Raw genomic sequence first — 20,975 nt, 5'->3', positions numbered from 1 at the left:
ATATTAATCGTCTAGACACAGTTCATGGGAATGTTGCAAGAACATTTATGTGTCAATGCCGAGTCAATCAAGGCCCTGATTGGTGAACCACTGATCCATTCACAGCTCTGTCTGTTGGCAAGGTTAGGGACATATTACTGTAAGTATTTATTACCCCCAGCACTGGTCCTAAGTGATTATTTTGCAATTTGTCTATTTTTCCACATGAAAACCTAGAGATGGAACTCTGTGTTGTTTATTGTTTTGGTATAACTGGCATCAGTGATGTGAGCCTACCAAACGAGCTAAATGCCTTCTATGCTTGCTTCGAGACAAGCAACACTGAACAATGTTTGAGAGCACCAGCTGTTCTGGACAACTTTGTGATCACACTCTCTGTAGCCGATGTGAGTAAGACCTTCGAACAGGTTAAGGATCTCTTAAGAATCGGTCCCTTTTTTTCAATTTTTGCAAGAATATGCATTTTCTTGATACCATTTGAAAGGAAACACTTTGAGGTTTGTGGAAATGTGAAAGGAATGTAGGAGAATATAACACATTAGATCTGGTAAAAGATAATACAAAGACAAAAACAAAAAATGTTTTGTATATTGTTTTGTACCGTCATCTTTGAAATGCAAGAGAAAGGCCATAATGTATTATTCCAGCCCAGGTGCAATTTAGATTTTGGCCACTAGATGGTATCAGTGTATGTGCAAAGTTTTTAACTGATCCAATGAACCATTGCATTTCTGTTCAAAATGTTGTTTCAAGACTGCCCAAATGTGCCTAATTTGTTTATTGATATCTTTTCATGTTCAAAACTGTGCACTCTCCTCAAACAATAGCGTGGTATTCTTTCACTGTAATAGCTACTGTAAATTGGACAGTGCAGTTAGATTAACAAGAATTTAAGCTTTCTGCCAATATCAGATATGTCTATGTCCTGGGRAATGTTCTTGTTACTTACATCCTCATGCTCATTGCATTAGCCTATGTTAGTTCAACCGTCCCGCAGGGGACCCACCAATCTTAACATTCACAAGACCGTAGGGCCATGACCGATGCACCAAGTCTGGAACCAACAGCACCCTTAAAAGCTTCTACCCCCAAGCCATAAGACTGCTAAATAGTTCATTAAATAGTTAACCAAATAGCTACCCGGACCATCGGCATTTACCCCTTTTCATGTTTTAAACCTTACAAGTAAGGTTCAGTATTCATTTTCTTAGTCAACCTTGGGTTCTGTTTCGTTGTGTTCTTGAATGTAGCCCTGTTTCTTTGTGTTCTTGAACATAGCCCTGTCTTTCATTTTTGATCATTGATTTCACCTTTTTAACTTAAGACTTAAGACGATCTGCAGAGAAGAACGGGAGAAACTCCCCAAATACAGGTGTGCCAAGCTTGTAGCGTCATACCCTAGAAGACTCGAGGCTGTAATCACTGCCAAAGATGTGGTACCACATTACGTGTGATAATGAAATGAGAATGCTTCTTTGGGACTGATACACAGAAATGTTCTTGCAACGTTCCCATGAAACGTGTATAGAACATTAATATCTTACATTCTGAAAACATTACAACATGTTTTGTGTATGTTTGGTGGAACGTTGACGATGTACTCTCAGAAAACTGGACACATGAACGTTCTGGCAATGTCCCATAAAAAGCATCCAGAACATTAATGTTGTATATTCTGAGAACATTGTAACCAGGTTCTAGATAAGYGCTGATTGACATTAAGGGAATGTTCTCCTAACTCTAACGCCAAAACACGCTAAAAAGGTCCTCAGAAGTTTTTTTTACTAACATAGATAGAACGTTCCCCTAACTAACGTAAAACTTGGCACTCAAACATTAGGGGAACAGATAACATTACAAAAACATTCTCTCTCCCTAGAATTATTAGATGGGCAGGAGTGGGTACTATGGGGATAGGTACAGGAGCTGATATTTTTCCTCTCTGTCATCCAGTGACTCATTCTTACACGTCCCAACCTTACAAAACACACACCATTTAAAACATCCATAACCTGAACAGTTGTTTGTTTTGTAGCTTCGTAGTCTAGATCATCATAGCAGGCACCCCTTGGAGGCCCTCCTCGTCACCCACGCGCCTCTCAGTCTAGCTGATCCCCATATCTCCTGCGTCTCCCCGTGCCGCCACTGATCGCTGGCTATAAAATGCCCTTAACAAAGTGACCTTAAAGAGCAGAGCAGCCTCTCTTCTCCTTCAAACCAGAGGCCTAGTAGGTCTGTAAACATCCCCCTGTGTGGGCACTCAGTCGTAAACCTGTCCTCGTGTCAACCGGGGCCGCTGCCACTTGCCACACACATAACCCGCCCAGTTAAAAAGCCTGTTACCTTCGCCCTGGCCTAGGTCCTCCTCTTCTCCCCCTCCTCCTCCATCAGAGACAATAACCCTCCGTACCCCCAGAATGGTTTTTCACTATTGAGGTGAGCTGCGTGCCTGTGTTTCAATAACGAAGCGTCTGAAAAGGCCCATACGATTGTCTCAGCACAGATGTGGCACTTCTAACAGGTTTTATTCACCTTGTAATGTACTGGGGGCTGGTGTTGGATTTCCCACTGCTTGGGCTGAGGTCAAGTACTGTCTTTACATGCATCTTCAATGAGGCTTGTGGAAAAATGTTGTTCTCTGGTGTTTTATTGGAAGTCATCCGTGCATAAGGTTTTAAGAGGAGGGAGGAGAGAGTGTGTGTATGTGTGTCTTCCAATTCATTCAGTGGCAACCTTGATCGAAAGTATCTGCTAAGTCAATATCCTGCATGTCATGTCACAATATATGCTAGCTTTTGGGGAATATGGACCAAAACCATCTTCCAACCATATCACCCAAWCTGCATGTCTTCATCGCACTGGGAGCCTAGTCTACAACTGTGATGTCATTCTACCTCAGTTACCGTGCTCCACTGGCTACAGACACATGGCCACATGTGGCCACACATCTGCCCACCACAAACCATGACCATTGACCTCTAACCTTTTGGGTTGAGGGTTTTTATAACAGGTAAAACACAAATCCCTTCTAACTTACTCAGAGACAGACACGTTACACCAATGACCATACAGAGGCAATGATATGGTTTCACTGTTAAAATACTCCTGGACTGACAGTGTCAAACTCCCTGGATGTTAAAAACAGATTTACGGAATGTTATTAAATGGTGTTAATTATAGATGCCAAGAATGTCCCTCCAATATCAGTAGCAGTAAATGAGTCTATCAATGATAATGGTTCATTTTAGAGACCTATCCAATTTTGTATGTTATTTAAGGGCAAATAATAGGGCATCCATTGGGCATATTTATTACAATATAAAACTCTGAACCAAAACATTAAACCTTGGACGTTTACTCTATCATCTATAAGCACTAACCAAAAGCTGGCCATAATCAACTGGTGAAGGCAGAAGAGCACTCACACAGAGGGGTAAGATACCCAACCTAGAGAGCCAGAGCCAATGCCTGCCACCTCTCCTCTCGCTGGTCGTCAGGGGTCAGTCGGAAACACGGTGAACTCAACTCAGCATCAGACGCTCACGCTTTAAAAAGGTTTAGACCTTATGTGAAGACGTGTTTACGTCAATTATATCCMTTTTTTCACTGTTATGAAGAGAAAAGAGATGGAAAAACCTTTTTGGGGGAGAGAGATGATTGGTTGATGCTGTGCCAGCGGCTTAAACAAACACCCTCTGTCGCAATGAGAGTAGGCTACTTACAGCAGGGCTCTATCTCTATCTCTGTAGAGAGGAAGTGTGATGAACAGTACAGTACATTGCATACGTGACACGAGGACGGGCCTTTGGCTTCACAACGTTAACGTGCCCCATGGGGGTGCTTCTTGGACCCCTGCTTACACATACATACACAAACTGCACCACCCTAATCCCCCCCAAAGCAACAGCTTTAGTGTAATGTGCACTGCAGCTGTCCGCCCCTGGAAGAATCGAGAAATTGTCCTCCTGCACATGTTCAGCTGCAAGAACAAATGTCACGGAGGGAGCGAGAGCAAACTTCACAGCCCTGTGCTGGACCGATGGGGTGATGTGGAGGGGGGAGAACGGGAGGCGGGTGTAGGGGCCCAGAGGTTTTAGGGGAGTGAGGCACAGGGTGAGGGGGCATGTCAGAGGGGTTGAGTGCATGGTCTAAGACGAGTGATTCAACAGTGAAAGATTACCACCATGGGGAGGCAGGAGGCTGGGAGGTGAGCCCAGGGGGGCCAGAGACTGGGGATTGGTGGAGGACTGCGTACAGTGCGGTGCAGTGTGCCCTTCTGATAGATAGGGGGGGGGGGGGGTGCTGAAAGCGGACACAATCCAAACAGGCCGTGCAGTTGGCACGCTTACCGCCAGCCAGGTCACGCATCAGCAGAACGTTGGCACACAGAGGTTCTGAGAATGCCTCTGTGTTAAAACCAAATTAAAGCAAGATAAAAGCAAGCTGACATGAAAGCAAGATAATGTATGTCCATATAATTCCTAATTCACATGCCTTGACATGAAGATAACAGTAGGGACAAAAGTAGGCTTATAGCGTGAATTACTGATTAAACCTTTGATTCATGTACTGTATCGGCCACCAGTTATGGTTAACCAAAAAGTTGTATTTGTTCTAAAACTTTAGTTTGATTTGACATTCTAGGTTAACTTTTCATGTTTAAACTTATTTATTAAATTTTTTTTTTGGGGGGGGGATAGATCAGCTTTAATATTGCAGATAGATTGTGGCTTCTATCAGTGTAATTGGCTGCATCATTTCCAATCGCCCAATATATATTTTTGTAAATAGACAGTACCCAGTCAAAAGTTTGGACACACCGACTCATCCAACCTGACTTGAGAGCTTGAGAGGATCTGCAGGGGAAAATGGGAGTAATTCCCCAAATACAGGTGTGACAAGCTTGTAGCATCATACCCAAGAAGATTCGAGGCTGTAATCGCTGCCAAAGGTGCTTCAAGAAAGTACCGAGTAAAGGGTCTGAATACTTATGTAAATGTGATATTTCAGTAGTTTTTTTAACACATTTGCACAAATTTCTAAAAAACAGTTTTTGCTTTGTCATTATGGGATATTGTTTGTAGATTTAAGATTTTTTTTTAAATACATTTTAGAATAAGGCTGTAACGTAACAACATTTTGAAAAAGTAAAGTGGTCTGAATACTTTCCGAATGCACTGTAGGTAAACTGGGATATGACTAATGAATTAATCAGGGTGATTTTATGAGAAATATACAGGTGTTGTCCTTTACATGGTAGCGAATGCTTATCTAATTTGGCTAACTTTCTATTAGCATTCCTTGTAGTGAGATAAAACATTTTCTGGATATGAATACAGAGTATGTCCGCTACTCCGTCGGTCCCTTTTATTGATTAACTACACTGAAATGTAAAAGTTGTATTTCTTGGAGATCCAAAACATTATACGGTAAATTTATCATAATTCGGTTATAATCAAGAGAGGTTCGAAAAAGGATCTATATTTTATTTAACCAGGCAAGTCAGTTAAGAACAAATTCTTATTTTCAATGACAGCCTAGGAACAGTGGGTTAACTGCCTTGTTCAAGGGTAGAACGACAGATTTGTACCTTGTCAGCTCGGGGATTACGAACTTGCAACCTTTCGGTTACTAGTCCAACGCTCTAACCACTAGGCTACACTGCCGCCCTGCCAAATTGGCCAAACTAATACTTTAGTACACCGTTCAAATTGTAAAATGATTGTACATTGTACTATAAACCCCAACAGCGTCTGTCTGTCTGTCTGTCTGTCTGTCTGTCTGTCTGTCTGTCTGTCTGTCTGTCTGTCTGTCTGTCTGTCTGTCTGTCTGTCTGTCTGTCTGTCTGTCTGTCTGTCTGTCTGTCTCAGACTGTTCAGAGCAATACAGTAGAACTGGTTGAAAATCAAAAAAGAAGGTAACTAAGCATTTAAATGTAAAATCTGATACCGCTGTAATGTTTAGATAAAGAGCACGTAGTTCACAGTCATGGCATGTTGTTAATAGGGGTAGAAATCCCCTGACGGTAATTGCATTTGCGTGTTCAAGTCATGAATGAGGCTAATTTGATCCCTTATTTTAAGATTGAGCACAAAGGTATTTTAAGGTTACTTATTTCAGCTCAAAATTACTCAAAAAGTAAAACTCATCAAGGTTTTTCCCACACCCAATTTTGTTTTATAATGACTGCTTAAATATTTTTTTAATCCGTCTAGAAATTTGTTTATGGAACTGCACCCAATGGAACTGCTCTCAGTGCCCACTTGACAATGGAGAGTAAAAGTTAGTAGCCTAGCATTCGCTCTCTCCACTAAACAAAATAAGGCAACTAATGAGCAGCTGTGTGAAAGAAAACACGTTCTACAATGTGTGTCTCAAGCCCGCAGTGAATCTGTTCAGTGTGCACAGTGAATCACTGCACTCAGCCACTTGGCATGATGACACATGGAGGGAGGAAGGAAGGAAGGAAGGAAGGAAGGAAGGAAGGAAGGAAGGAAGGAAGGAAGGAAGGAAGGAAGGAAGGAAGGAAGGAAGGAAGGGAGAGAGAGAGGGAGAGAATGAGGGACGGGGAGACAGAAGATTCCTCACCCTGAACTCAAGATCTGTTCCATGAAACGCTCTACCAGGAACAGAACATGCATGGAGAACCTAACGATGCATAGCACCCAGCAGGGTGCCGGGCCATGTTTGAGCAGAACTGCACGCTGCACGTCCCACTGACCAAGGCCCAAATTGTACGAGAGTTTCCCCAGAGCCTAAATGTGACACCATCCTCCACACGTCCTCAAGATGAAATATGGATTAATGCAGAATAACACTGTTCAGTTACCTGCTGTTTGCTGCAAAGCACAAGAGGGATGTCATTAAGACAATACATTTTTTCTCTCGAAATTTGTAAACCGCACTGAACAAAAAATATAAATGCAACAATTACAAAGAGTTTACTGAGTTACAGTTCATATAAGGAAATCAGTCAATTTAAATACATCTATTAGACTCTAATCTATGGATTTCACATGACTGGTAATACACAGATGCATCTGTTGGTCACAGATACCTTAAAAAAAGAAAGTAGGGGCGTGGATCAGAAAGCTAGTCAGTATCTGGTGTGACTACCATTTGAGTCGTGCAGCGCAACACTTCTCCTTCGCATAGAGTTGATCAGGCTGTTGATTGTGGCCTGTCAAATGTTGTCCCACTCCTCTTCAATGGCTGTTGCTGGATATTGGCGAGAACTGGAACACACTGTCATACACGTTGATCCAGAGCATCCCAAACGTGCTCAATGGGTGACATGTCTGGTGAGTATGCACGCCATGGAAGAACTGGGACATTTTCAGCTTCCAGGAAGTGTGTACAGATCCTTGCAACATTGGGTCGTGCATTATCATGCTGAAACATGAGGTGATGGCGGTGGATGAATGGCACGATAATGGGCCTCAAGATGTCGTCACGCCATCTCTGTGCATTTAAAATGCCATCGATAAAATGCAATTGTCCATAGTTTATTCCTGCCCATACCATAATACCATGGGGCACTCTGTTCATAATGTTGACATCAGCAAACCGCTCGCCCACACAACACCATCATCTGCCCAGTACAGTTGAAACCGGGATACATCCTTGAAGAGCACACTTCTCTAGCATGCCAGTGACCATTGAAGGTGAGCATTTGCCCACTGATGTAGTTTATGACGCCAAACTGCACCGAGGACAAGACCTTGGTGAGGACGACAAGCACTCAGGTGAGCTTCCCTGAGACGGTTTCTGACAGTTTTTCAGAAATTCTTTGGTTGTGCAAACCCACAGTGTCCCACAGTTTCCTCAGCTATCCGGGTGGCTGGTCTCAGACGATCCCACAGGTGAAGAAGCCGGATGTAGAGGACCTGGGATGGTGTGGTTACATGTGGTCTGCGGTTTTGAGGCCGGTTAGACTGCCAAATTCTCTAAAATGGCTTATGGTAGAGAAATTAACWTAGCATTCTCTGGCAAAAACTCTAGTAAACATTCCTGCATTCAGCATGCCAATTGCACGCTCTCTCAAAATGTGAGACATCTGTGGCATTGTGTCATGTGACAAAACTGCACATTTGAGAGTGGCCTTTTATTGTCCCCAAGGTTCACCTGTGTAGTGATCATGCTGTTTAATCAGCTTTGTGGTATGCCACACCTGTCAGGTGGATGTATAATCTTGGCAAAGGAGTAATGCTCATTAACAGGGATGTAAACACATTTTTGCTATGCCCTTTATTGTCTTTTTGGTACAGTTTCTGTCAACAACAAATTCAGTCCAGATCATGTATAACCTAATGCCCAGACTCCATTTTAATGTCTGACTGTATTGTCTAACTGTCTCTCATCAAAATAGCAAAAGAAAGTCCATTATCTTTGCTGACGCTTAGCTGACCAGTCAACACATTACCTTTTTGTTGTTGACGGGGGCGACCACATGAAAGCAGACCGAGGTGGGTTGGGTCTATTTGTGAGGTGGCGTGGTGGCGTTCCTTGACCATACATTCTTGGTATGACCCTGGTCTCAGATGGTATTAATAGACACATTTACAGGCATGCCACTGATGCCATGCCAGTTAGAGGCTTGACCAGACAAAACATACTGCAGTGGCTGTCACCAGCCCCATAGGGGAAACACACGTCTGATGAAGGACAAGGACTTGTCTGTCTGTCTGTCCGTCTGTCCGTCTGTCCGTCTGTCCGTCTGTCCGTCTGTCCGTCTGTCCGTCTGATCGTCTGTCTGTCTGTCTGCCTACAGCTCTAACATGCTTCATCATGGGGATTTCATCAACAGCTAGATGTAGAGTTTAGTCACTCAGCATTCATAGTCTGTTATAAGACATTTCATATAATACAGATACGATTCACACGACTCTAATATATTAGCTCAAATGGGAATGTATTGCAAAGTTGGAACATTGAATTTCATGGTAATGTTTAAATTCAACCATTATGAGGGGGAGCTTACGTACAATACATTCATACTCTCTAAGTAAGGAGGAGTGCCATCTAGTGGTACAAAGTATTGAGAATTTCCGAGATAGATGGTGAATGTGTAGCAAGGCTTCCTCTTATTCAAGTAAAAAAAATGTAAATAATGTCTCCTACACAAGTCGTTTTCCCCCAATGTATGACACCTAATGTAAAATGTTTAAAAAATCTTCAAAGTTCTTCAAGTCTTTTTTCCCCAGTTGCTTTTATGGAAGCCAAATCATGAAAGCCATGTTGAGATATGAATTCATGTGAAACCTCAGTTGCCATCTCTTTACCAGGTTATAGCTAGGCTTCAACTGTATCAACCTTCATGGGTGGCCATAGTGGAGTGGAACTTTCCAGGGTGGAGATTGGAACATTCTAGTGGAGCTCCCTACATGCATGCGCGACGTGATCTGTGGATTCACTAAGTATTACCTCGTCCTCTGCTGCCATCTTATCCAGGCAAGACGTAGCAAGAGAAAGGTCACAGAGCCCTCTCTGCTCTCTGTGGTTGGGCTGGCTGTGACGCTGGGTACCAAAATAGTGTCATAAAGTCATCCATCAAGCAAGTAGGTCAAGGGTCAGGCACTGGCAGCCAGTGGCACCGAGGGATAGCAATGGTGGAACCTTACACATAAAAAAACTGAACTGCTCTTCAATCATGAATGTCTCCATGACGTCTCAAAACTAAAGTAAATGTATGGAAAGAGAGAGACAGAGAGAGAGAGAGAGAGAGAGAGAGAGAGAGAGAGAGAGTGGGAGGGAGGGAGGGAGACGGCGAAAGAGAAAGAGAGACGTAAAAATTAGAGGCTAAAATGGGAGACAATGAGATCAATATTGTCAGATAACTGGGTAACCATATCTGCCCTTGTTGCTATGTGGCTGACATAGAGGCTCCACAGACTGTCATGACCATGTAACGTCTGATGTCATATGTCTTATGCCATGTGTAAAAACGCTTTGTACGGTAATGTATGGAGCTGATATGTGAACAGCATCCATAATATGTGCAATGTCCATCTACTTCTAGTTGAGAAACTCCCACAACTTCATTCTACCTAATCTTATTTTAGTCTCAGACATGGAGAAGAGGTGCTGGTGCTTTTCTGTCAGCTTAAAGGCCTGACTCTCCTCCCTCTGGTATCTCAGTGGCACCTCCACGTTCCCTTCACACCACAAAACACAGAATAATAAAAAAAACAGTCCAACCTCCTGAAACTGATCACCATGGCTCGAACAAAGCACCCATATTAAAACAAAACAAATTGGGCCCCAACCGACTCATATTCTGCTCATGATAAAAATAATAAACCTACTAGTGTCTGATGATCAACCATAAATATCAAACAATGTCCGGACCCAGATGTGGTGGATTATCTGCCTTAAAGTCATTACACTCGCATCCTCTCCTTAAGCTTTCAATTCCCCTCTCCCAGACCCATTGTAACACCAGACAGGGATCACTTTTCCATATTAAACTCACTGTTAGTGTTGTGCCAATAGATTTTGCCAGCTTGTAGTCCTAACAACCGGAAATTAGTTAGCATGTTCTACCTCTGGTCTGAATTGAATGGGGAAGAGAATGGGGCTTCGGGATATACACTTAAAATAAAGTCTGAGGTTAACACAGGCTTAGGAGATCTTATACGTTTTGTTCTATGAGATAATATCAGTCCGCTAACAGGACCTTTATGAATTATGAAGCGTTTATGTGCTCAAAATAATGTAAGTCAGTTACTAACGAGTTGCTAACTGTTAAAGAAATGGAACGATAACATTAGATGCCAAAATTGTTCACGTCACTACGCCGACCATGCAAACCAGTCTACACTACACTAGTCCGCCAGAAAGCTAGTTATCCTAGTTAGCTTTCTGCTTATCAGCTCGAACGAAAATGCAAGGATGGTATATTGTTTTGCTCCAGGCTGCAACCATACAGTATATCTTCAGCGGGAAGGTGCTTGTTTTATCAGTTCCCGAACTATGTTGTCCAGAGGAGACTGTGGGTCCGTCTGATAAGGTAAGCTAAGCATGTTAGCTAGACAAAGGCATAAGACCTGAGGTATAGTTTTATTTTTTTACATGTTAGCACAACGTCAGCTTATTACTTGCTTTGATTACATAAATGCTTTGATTACATAAATGCTTTGATTACATAAATGCTTCAAATTTCACAAAAAGGATGTTAGCTGATGAAGATTATCTCATAGAACAAATCTCCTAAGCCTGTGTTTACCACAGACCTTACTTTAGGTGTTTATACAAAAACGCTACAAAAACCCCATTCATTTCCCCATAAGCTTTGGCCAACGAGCCATGGCGGAGTTAGCCTTCGTTAGTGCCTACAAAAAGATGCCATTACCATTGCTCTCTATAGGGATTGTGACTAGATGGAGTACAGCTACAAGTGGAAGTGACTTTTCGTAGCAGTTTAGAAGAGCATTTTAGCTAACCCCAACCCTTTTCCTAATCTTAACCTAATTCTCCTAACCTGCTAGGTTATTTCTCCTTGCTGCAGTGTAAGTTCTCCTAACCTGCTACGGAAAAGTCACAGCTGTATACCACCTAGTCAAAACCTTCTGTAGGGAGCTTTATTGTCCACATTACTAAGGAATTAACATGGTCCACACACACCAACACAGTCGTGAAGAAGGCAYGACAACGCCTCTTCCCCCTCAGGAGGTTGAAAAGATTTGACATAGGCCCTCAGATCCTCAAAATATTCTACAGCTGCACCATTGAGAGCATCTTGACTGGCTGCATCACCGCTTGGTATGGCAACTGCTTGGCATCCGACCGCAAGGCACTACAGAGGGTAGAGCGTATGGACCAGTACATCTCTCCCTGCCACCCAGGACCTCTATACCTGGCTGTGTCAGAGGAAGGCCCTAAAAATTGTCAGACTCCAGCCACCCAAGTTATAGATTGTTCTCTCTACTACCGCAAGGCAAGCGTTACTGATGCTACATATCTGGAATCAGCAGGACCATTACCCCCAAGCCATGGGACTGCTAAATAGCTAACCAAATAGCTACCCGGACTATCCGCATTGACCCTTTTTGCACTAAATCTTTTGACTCATCACATACACTCCTACTACTGTTTATTATCTATCCTGTTTCCTAGTCACTTTACCGCTACCTACAGTATATTTACATACTTTACCTACCTCAATAACCTAGACTAGGTACTGGTACCCCATGTATATAGCCAAGTATATAGTAATATTATTGTGTATTTATTCCTTGTGTTGAAATTTTTTCTATAAGTTTTCTGTTTTTCTCTCTGCATTGTTGGGAAGGGCCCATAAGTAAGCATTTAATTGTTAGTCTACACCTGTTGTTTATGAAGCTTGGGACAAATATCATTTAACTTGATTTATTAATGCTTGTGTTACAGCCGTGCCAAAACAAATGGCCCCACCAAGGAGATAAAAGCCCCGGCATGAATAATGTGAATAGGCGGTTAAGTCACAAATTAGTCGTATAACTGGAAGGATCTAATCCAGGAAAACAGGGCAGAACGGAGGATCTTCCTAGGTGGTGGTGGGCTGGGGAGGATCGAGACATTCTCTCTGATGCCCACATCCTTTGATGTGAGGACAGTTTGTGTTTCGACCCGCAATGCTTGTCAGAAGTCTCCTGGTCTTATAACAGGGCGTAATCGGAGCCGTCAGAGGGGCTTAGGGTTCTCCCGCTGGAGTTTTGATATCGATTATATTTGAGGCCACCTGATACCGCGGGCTGTGGAGAACATCTGCACTGGATAATGAGAGAGGGGCCCAGCCAAACACTGTTAGCTGTGCTACCTCGTTCTGTGCCACCCCCCATCCTCTCCTACAATCCCCCAACACGCCCACTCCCCCAATCTCACTGACTGCTTGGGGCAGGATGATCTTCACAGACAGAGATAGCAATAGCCTTGCTAAAAACATTAAAGTCAAAAGCATTTCTGAAGCCTAATTCAGAGTCCACAGATGCAGATACACGATAGTCCGGCGTCCTATTGTGACATACCTACATGGCTATGAGACCCCCATCTGCGGGAGACACAGCCCGAATCCGCACCTCTGCAAAATTCCCAACCAACGTGGCTCCACGTACATGTCTTGTATTCATTTGAATGTGTTGACAGTTGGAGAAATAACTTGAGCCGCGCTGACAATTAGAAAAGTATGAAAGCCAGTGGTCCAATATTCTACAATGTAACGTTATGGCTATATCTACTGTTCCCTGAAGGAGGGAAACAAGATACAACACACTATGGAGAGTCGCACTCTCGTGACTTCGGTTGAAGGATCTTAAATCACCCTGACAAGGCCAATGAAATCCACTCCCCTCTGGAAGCCCCGCCTTCCACAGGTGATAAATGTGAGGCTCGGAATCATTCCTTCAGTTGAATACCATTCTTCAATGACCACAGGAATGGCCTGTGCGGGCCAAATAGGTGTTGTACCTTGTTTCCCTCTTCAGGGAGCAGTTCCATTTCAGTCAGTCAACTTCAGTACAACATATTATGGGGAAATAGAAATGCCCCAAGCTGACCCCTGCGGATACTAAATGAAATGGCCGATAGCAGACCACAAAGACCTGACCCTGCAAGATGTCACAGTCTGGTTATTGTGCACACGGCGTGCTGCCTAGTGACTTTCCTCTGTCCCAGCTGTAAGTACACTGGGAGCAGTGACATCCAATCAGTAAAATCTCACAAAAGTGTGTGGTGATGCCCAACTTGCCACAGCACAAATATCTCATACAGTCAACAACCCTTTAAATAATGCCCAATATGCTGCCAGACCCCTGGTAGAGTGCGCTTGTACACTGTTAGGTAACCCTTGCCCCTTGCTGCTATTTGCCAAGGAAATGTTYCAGTGAGAGATAGGAGCTTAGAGAGCGCCCTGCCTCAAGCTAGATTAGCAAAACAGACAAAAAGCTGGTCACATAACCGGATATCCCAGTCCACTCAATCTACATGCGTAAATCTTGTACCAGACACAGGGCATGCAACCACTCTTGCTCTTCAGAAGCAAAAGGAGGAAGAAAAAAGGGAAATATGTTACAAAATTGCAAAACTTGTTTGTTAAGAATTTGCAAAATGTATGAAATTCTACCTAGGTGTCTAGCTAGCTAACGCTAGCTAGCTAGGCTAGGAGCTAGGTGTCACGCCCTGGCCTTAGTTATCTTTGTTCTCTTTATTATTTTGGTTAGGTCAGGGTGTGACGAGGGGGGTTTGTGTGTTTTTGTCTCATCTAGGGTGTTTGTACTGTCTAGGTTTTTTTTGTAGAGTTATGGGGGTGTGTTCATTATAGGTGTTTATGTAAGTCTATGGTTGCCTAGATTGGTTCTCAGTTAGAGGCAGGTGTTTATCGTTGTCTCTGATTGGGAACCATATTTAGGCAGCCATGTTCTTTGGGTATTTTGTGGGTGATTGTTTCCTGTGTCAGTGTTTGTGCCACACGGGACTGTTACGGTTTGTTCACGTTTATTGTTTTTGTATTGGTGTTCATAGTTCAGTTTTCTATATTAAAACATGGATACCTACCACGCTGCGTATTGGTCCGATCCTTGTTACACCTCTTCAGAGGAAGAAGAGGAAGACAGCTGTGACACTAGGGGTTATGGTAAAGGTTAGGGTTACATTTAGTGGTTAGGTTAAAGGGTTAAGGTTAGGGTTAGGGGAAGGGTTAGCTAACATGCTAACTAGTTGCAAAGTAGCTAAAAAGTACTTGAAAAGTTGCTAATTATCTAAAAGATTCGAACTCGCAACCTGTGGATTTCTAGACGTCTGTGTTATATGCACCCACATCCACCCCGACCAACCACCCTACTTATGTTTTCGCCTGAACCAACCATCTATATCTTATGTAACCATACCAAAATAATTGATATCCAGTGTGCATAGCGCCACTGTCCATACCGCCCGAATTGAGCTGTCATCATACAGTGCACCCCACCTTCGGGGGGCTGCGTCTGGCCTGATCATCCTGCGGGTACAACTGAAACCGTTGGAGCCCCCTGACAATTAGAGGGGGTCCCACCCCTGGCCCGATGAATACGTTCCAAACCACCGGTTTAGGCTGGTACTAGCGCTAGCACTCAGCGCTGGAAAGAGCGCAGCAACAATAGTCCAAGGGAAACAGCTTCTATTATGGAATAGCGCAGCAACAAAAGCCCAAAGGAACRGCTTCTATCATGGAAGGGCGCAGCAACAATAGCCCAAGGGGAACGGCTTCTATCATGGAAGGGCGCAGCAACAATAGCCCAAGGGGAACGGCTTCTATCATGGAAGGGCGCAGCAACAATAGCCCAAGGGGAACTGCTTCTATCATGGAAGTCATCATTCCCAGCAGGCACGGAATGTGCTGAGATGAAGTCAAACAGCTCTTTTTCTGGTTTAGCCTTGAGACTGAGTATAGGACACCAGCATTTACAGTACCAGTCAAAGGTTTGGACACACCTACTCATTCCAGGGTTCTTCTTTATTTTTACTATTTTCTACACTGTAGAATAATAGTGAAGACATCAAAACTATTAAATAACATATATGGAATCTTGTAGTAACCAATAAAATTGTTTTATTTTTATATTTGAGATTCTTGAAAGTAGCCACTCTTTGCCTTGATTACAAATGTGCACCATCTTGGCCTTCTCTCAACCAGCTTGATGAGGTAGTCACCTGGAATGCATTTAAAGTAACAGGTTTAACCTTGTTAAAAGTTAATTTGTGGAATTTCTTTCCTTCTTAATGCGTTTGACCCAATCAGTTGGCTTGTGACAAGGTAGGGGTGATATACAGAAAATAGCCCTATTTGGTAAAAGAAAGTCCATATTATGGCAAGAACAGCTCAAATAAGCAAAGAGAAAATACAGTCCATCATTATTTTAAGACATGAAGGGCAGTSAATCCAGAAAATTTCAAGAACTTTGAAAGTTTCTTCAAGGGCAGTCGCAAAAACCATCAAGCRCTATGATGAAACTGGCTCTCATGAGGACCACCACAGTAAAAGGAAGACCCAGAGTTACCTCTGCTGCAGAAGATAAGTTCATTAGAGTTACCAACCTMAGAAATTACAGCCCAAATAAATGCTTCACAGAGTTCGAGTAACAGACACATCTCAACATCAACTGTTCAGAGGAACCTGCGTGAATCAGGCCTTCATGGTCGAATTGCTGCAAAGAAATCACTACTAAAGGACACCAATAAGAAGACGAGACTTGCTTGGACCAAGAAACACGAGCAATGGACATTAGACCNGAGACTTGCTTGGACCAAGAAACACGAACAATGGACATTAGACCGGTAGAAATCTGTCCTTTGGTCTGATGAGTCCACATTTTAGATTTTTGATTCCAACTGCCATGTTTTTGTTAGATGCAGAGTAGGTGAATGGATAATCTCCGTATGTGTGGTTCCCACTGTGAAGCATGGACTAGGAGGTGTGATGGTGTGGGGGTGCTTTGCTGGTGACACTGTTGTTAAATTATTTAGAATTCAAGGCACACTTAACCAGCATGTCTACCTAGGTATTCTGCAGTGATACGCCATCCCATCTGGTTTGCGCTTAGTGAAACAATCATTTGTTTTTCAACAGGACAATAATCCAACACACCTCCAGGCTGTGTAAGGGCTATTTGACCAAGAATCAGAGTGATGTAGTGCGGCATCAGATGACCCGGCCTCCACAATCACCCGACCTCAACCCAATTGAGATGGTTTGGGATGAGTTGGACCGCAGAGTGAGAAATACCGGCTGTACCAGTCACCCTGGATCCGACATAGAAACCACTCGGATTGCCCGCACCTTGAGGCAGGCAATCCTCCCTTAAAAACTGTTGCCTCTCATAAAACTGGCACTGGGGCCTCGGGAACAGTTGATGTGATGACACGGCTGAAGCGTGGGGGACATAGAACAATTTGTAGCCTGTACCCCAACGTCACTGTTCACATGATCCATAGCAACACTGTGCATGCACGCCATTGGTTGGAGCAGACAGCAAGCCTCCCTTCAAGTGCCATCTGAAAGGGTGGGACGTCACCTTGTGGACTGGGAAAGATTGGTTATTTTCCCCTCGACCCCCACGTGTCTGAAGGTGGAAAAGGGACACTTTTCATTGAACCCACATGTGGGAGACGCAACAGTTTTGACACCCGTGAACACTGTGGAACTTTGGGTTGACAGAACTGTGTTTATGCGCCAAGGCTTGCCTGAAGCTCGTTCCACTCTGTGTTTAGGAGCTCCGGCAATCAGTTACGTACACCGATTGGCAGTGCCCCTTAGTGTTACCTCTGTCACATCGAGCCTCACTCGGTTTAGGCGTTAAAATGCGTCCCAATAACCGGCTGGCACTCACGCTGGACCACAACCATTAAAAATAGACCCAGGGGAAAAAACTATATTATGAAGGTTATCATACCCACTAGGTACCTGTCCCACCTTGTAACCCAGCTGGGAAAAGGACAGACAGCTCTGAAAGATTTACCCCTTTAGTAGTAACATACAGGGTCGATAATTGTAATTTAACCTAATTCCCAGGAATGACACCAATCACCTATACAACCCATGACCTGTATCACTAAGCACCTCATAGGTACTAGTTAGTTACAGGCAGGAATCAGCAATGAATCCCAGTAATAAGCCACCTATGGGGGAGGAGTGTCTCCTTGTGCATAGAGAGCAAATCGCCCAACTTAATACTCTCACCCTGGGGAGATTGACATACCCCTTGAACTCCGTGAACATTGAGAACTGGTTACCAAAAGAGAGGGGACACTAAGTTGTGCTTCTGTGAGACTGTATAGCCTGGATGAAGCCCAGACCTACATGGACACAGGCGATGGCCATAACCATAACGTGTGGGCACTGAAATCACAGTATTGTTTTTTTGGAGGGGCGCACCGGTTGGTCATAAGGCCTCCCACTCCGGGGTTTACCGAGCCAAGTGCCCTGATGCTACTTCCTCATCGGAATACCTAAGTGGGACCCGGACCCTTCTGGGAAGAGACAAGCAGTGCTTAAACAATGCAGACACAGGCGGCGGGGGGATACCCACAGTACTCTCTACAAGTAGCCACCTCTAACCGGCGACAGAGCGCATCCGAGCCGGGAGACATTTGACCCAACCAACGACCCAATCCATCTCCGCGTTCCGCAACTCAGATTCAGCCGATGTATGGGCACCAGGGAGAGAAAGTCACTATAGGAAACACCAAGCCCGTTAAAGAATGCTACACGATTGTCAAGAGAACCTGCTCCTCACACTAGCAGGGGAAGAGTGCCCCTAGTCTCACACACAAACTGATTTGAGCGAGGGCAGCCTGAGCATGCACCGAGCCAAGACATACAAGACAACAAACGTATCTTTTAATTCATTGGGGCATGGTAGCAATCCCGAACCCGGCATGTCAGCCTTTGTCGTTTCGTTTCGGTTGAGGTTGCATCTGACTTGACCTCACACCTTATTTTTTTATTTTATTTCACCTTTATTTAACCAGGTAGGCAAGATGAGAACAAGTTCTCATTTACAATTGCGACCTGGCCAAGATAAAGCAAAGCAATTCAACAACACAGAGTTACACATGGAGTAAAACAAACATACAAAACTCGCAAACCTGTGGATTCTAGACGTCTGTGATATGCACCCACATCCACCCCGACCAACACCCTACTTATGTTTTCGCCTGAACCAACCATCTATAATCTTATTGTAACCATACCAAAATAATTGATATCAGTGTGCATAGCGCCACTGTCCATACCGCCCGAATTGAGCTGTCATCATACAGTGCACCCCACCTCGCGGGGGCTGCGTCTGGCCTGATCATCCTGCGGGTACAACTGAAACCGTTGGAGCCCCCTGACAATTAGGGGGTCCACCCCTGGCCCGATGAATACGTTCCAAACACACGGTTTAGGCTGGTACTAGCGCTAGCACTCAGCGCTGGAAAGAGCGCAGCAACAATAGTCCAAGGAAACAGCTTCTATTATGGAATAGCGCAGCAACAAAAGCCCAAGGAAGGCTTCTATCATGGAAGGCGCAGCAACAATAGCCCAAGGGGAACGGCTTCTATCATGGAAGGCGCAGCACAACAATGCCCAAGGGGAACGGCTTCTATCATGGAAGGGCGCAGCAACAATAGCCAAGGGGACGCTTCTATCATGGAAGTCATCATTCCCAGCAGGCACGGAATGTGCTGAGAGTGAAGTCAAACAGCTCTTTTTCTGGTTTAGCCTTGAGACTGAGTATAGGACACCAGCATTTACAGTACCAGTCCAAAAGTTGGACACACCTACTCATTCCAGGGTTCTTCTTTATTTTTACTATTTTCTACACTGTAGAATAATAGTGAAGACATCAAAACTATTAAATAACATATATGGAATCTTGTAGTAACCAATAAAATTGTTTTATTTTTATATTTGAGATTCTTGAAAGTAGCCACTCTTTGCTTGATTACAAATGTGCACCATCTTGGCCTTCTCTCAACCAGCTTGATGAGGTAGTCACCTGGAATGCATTTAAAGTAACAGGTTTAACCTTGTTAAAAGTTAATTTGTGGAATTTCTTTCCTTCTTAATGCTTTGACCCAATCAGTTGGCTTGTGACAAGGTAGGGGTGATATACAGAAAATAGCCCTATTTGGTAAAAGAAAGTCCATATTATGAGAACAGCTCAAATAAGCAAAGAGAAAATACAGTCCATCATTATTTTAAGACATGAAGGGCAGTAATCCAGAAAATTTCAAGAACTTTGAAAGTTTCTTCAAGGGCAGTCGCAAAACCATCAAGCAGCTATGATGAAACTGGCTCTCATGAGGACCACCACAGTAAAAGGAAGACCCAGAGTTACCTCTGCTGCAGAAGATAAGTTCATTAGAGTTACCAACCTAGAAATTACAGCCCAAAATAATGCTTCACAGAGTTCGAGTAACAGACACATCTCAACATCAACTTGTTCAGAGGAACCTGCGTGAATCAGGCCTTCATGGTCGAATTGGCTGCAAAGAAATCACATACTAAAGGACACCAATAAGAAGACGAGACTTGCTTGGACCAAGAAACACGAGCAATGGACATTAGACCATTAGACCGACCTTATTTTTTATTTTATTTCACCTTATTTAACCAGGTAGGCAAGTTGAGAACAAGTTCTCATTTACAATTGCGACCTGGCCAAGATAAAGCAAAGCAATTCAACAACACAGAGTTACACATGGAGTAAAACAAAACATACAGTCAATAATGCAGGTAAAAAATCAGTCTATATACAATGTGAGCAAATGAGGTGAGATAAGGGAGGTAAAGGCAAAAAAAGGCCATGGTGGCGAAGTAAATACAATATAGCAAGTAAAACACTGGAATGGTAGATTTGCAGTGGAAGAATGTGCAAAGTACAAATAGAAATAATGGGGTGCAAAGAAGCAAAATAAACAAATAAATACAGTAGGGAAGAGGTAGTTGTTTGGCTAAACAACTACCTCTTCTTATAGATGGGCTATGTACAGGTGCAGTAATCTGTGAGCTGCTCTGACAGCTGGTGCTTAAAGCTAGTGAGGAGATAAGTGTTTCCAGTTTCAGAGATTTTGTAGTTCGTTCCAGTCATTGGCAGCAGAGAACTGGAAGGAGAGGCGGCCAAAGGAGGAATTGGCTTTGGGGGTGACCAGAGAGATATACCTGCTGGGTGCTGCTATGGTGACCAGCGAGGTGAGATAAGGGGGACTTTACCTAGCAAGGTCTTGTAGATGACCTGGAGCCAGTGGGTTTGGTGACGAGTATGAAGCGAGGGCCAGCCAACGAGAGTGTACAGGTCGCAGTGGTGGGTAGTATATGGGGCTTTGGTGACAAAACGGATGGCACTGTGATAGACTGCATCCAATTTATTGAGTAGGGTATTGGAGGCTATTTTGTAAATGACATCGCCGAAGTCGAGGATCGGTAGGATGGTCAGTTTTACGAGGGTATGTTTGGCAGCATGAGTGAAGATGCTTTG

This window comes from Salvelinus sp. IW2-2015, linkage group LG4q.1:29, assembly GCF_002910315.2.
Source record: "Salvelinus sp. IW2-2015 linkage group LG4q.1:29, ASM291031v2, whole genome shotgun sequence".
Lineage (NCBI taxonomy): Eukaryota > Metazoa > Chordata > Actinopteri > Salmoniformes > Salmonidae > Salvelinus > Salvelinus sp. IW2-2015.
The sequence above is the reverse complement of the archived record's forward strand: the minus strand, read 5'-3'. Positions refer to the sequence as shown.